Source organism: Etheostoma cragini, chromosome 10, assembly GCF_013103735.1.
Source record: "Etheostoma cragini isolate CJK2018 chromosome 10, CSU_Ecrag_1.0, whole genome shotgun sequence".
NCBI lineage: Eukaryota > Metazoa > Chordata > Actinopteri > Perciformes > Percidae > Etheostoma > Etheostoma cragini.
In genome coordinates this window covers 2,042,256-2,043,374 of record NC_048416.1, presented here as the reverse complement: position 1 = coordinate 2,043,374, position 1,119 = coordinate 2,042,256, and the positions used below count along the sequence as shown (strand labels likewise).

Here is a 1,119-nt window from a genome sequence, read left to right as displayed (position 1 = left end):
CCTCCCATCCCCATAGGGGACTAGGCTAAAGTGGGGGGATAACACCGGGATGATCGGATCATGGGATCCCGTAGATTAAGTGGCTTTTCAGAGGCAACGATACTTCCGTTTCAAATCAAAGACAGGGCGATTAGTGGAGGCTCAGAGATCACGGCTGGTAACCATGGAGATGGGAGCTCATGAAAGTCATTAGGATGATTTAAACCCAGCAGCCACTAGGCCTACCCTTTCAAATTGGCCTGGGTGTATCATATAGGACAGCCATATGCAAGATTTGGATAGGTTATCATTCCTTTTGGTTAATTTAATGTTGTAATTTCAAAGAGGACCTTGTGATGGTTCACGTGGACCCGTCCCACAGAGACAAGTCCTCGGCCTATCACATGCTCGCCTGAGCCTGTGATGGAAACCAATTAGTGAAATGTGCCTTTAGTGGCCCTTAAACGCACCGCTGGCTTCTAATATGGGGACTCGTAGGGTGTGTCGGTCCCTGTGACAACAGAGTCTAACGCAGCTGACCCGGTTTGGGGGGGGGGGGGGGGGGGGGGGGGGGGGGGGGGGGAGTCAACACATAGATGCTGGGATTATTTTAAAGGGATCTTGTGTGAAGTCTAACAACAGGTCGCTGCAGCGCACGCTTCACACCCGGGTGCAATCACCATCCTCACGCGCTCATCACCACAGACACGGCCTTTTGCCACTGTGGTAGACTACAGTCATATTATATATGTTATTATTTCCATGGGCTGTTTAACGTGCTTCTCTACAAAGGCATTACATTATTTAACCCTCCTGTTGTCCTCTTGGTAAATTTAACCCATTTTCTAAAAGTTTCAATATAAAAAATTTGGGTTTCTAGCTATATCAACCAAAATGTCCCCCAAAAATAGATATGACGCTCTTTAAAAGTAAAATAAATGATCAGGTCACTACTTTCTTCAAATTCGGATGTTTTTATTAAATTTGATAGCATTTGGGGGGGAAAAAATGGATGAAAGAACTTTGAAAAAAGTGACCAAAAAGACACAAAAACATGAAAATGTCACATAAAAAAGCGCAGAAGAGATGTGACGAATATTGGGAAAAGGGGGGAAGGCATGGGGGGGGGGGGGGGGGGGG

The 1,119-nt window shown here is 46.1% G+C and overlaps 1 long non-coding RNA gene across 2 annotated transcripts in view; it reads right to left on the bottom strand.

Annotated features, from left to right (window-relative positions):
• The window catches only part of LOC117951763, a 20,636-nt gene that overhangs the window by 7,309 nt on the left and 12,208 nt on the right, over nt 1-1,119 (bottom strand). The gene's annotated exons all lie outside the window — the stretch shown is intronic.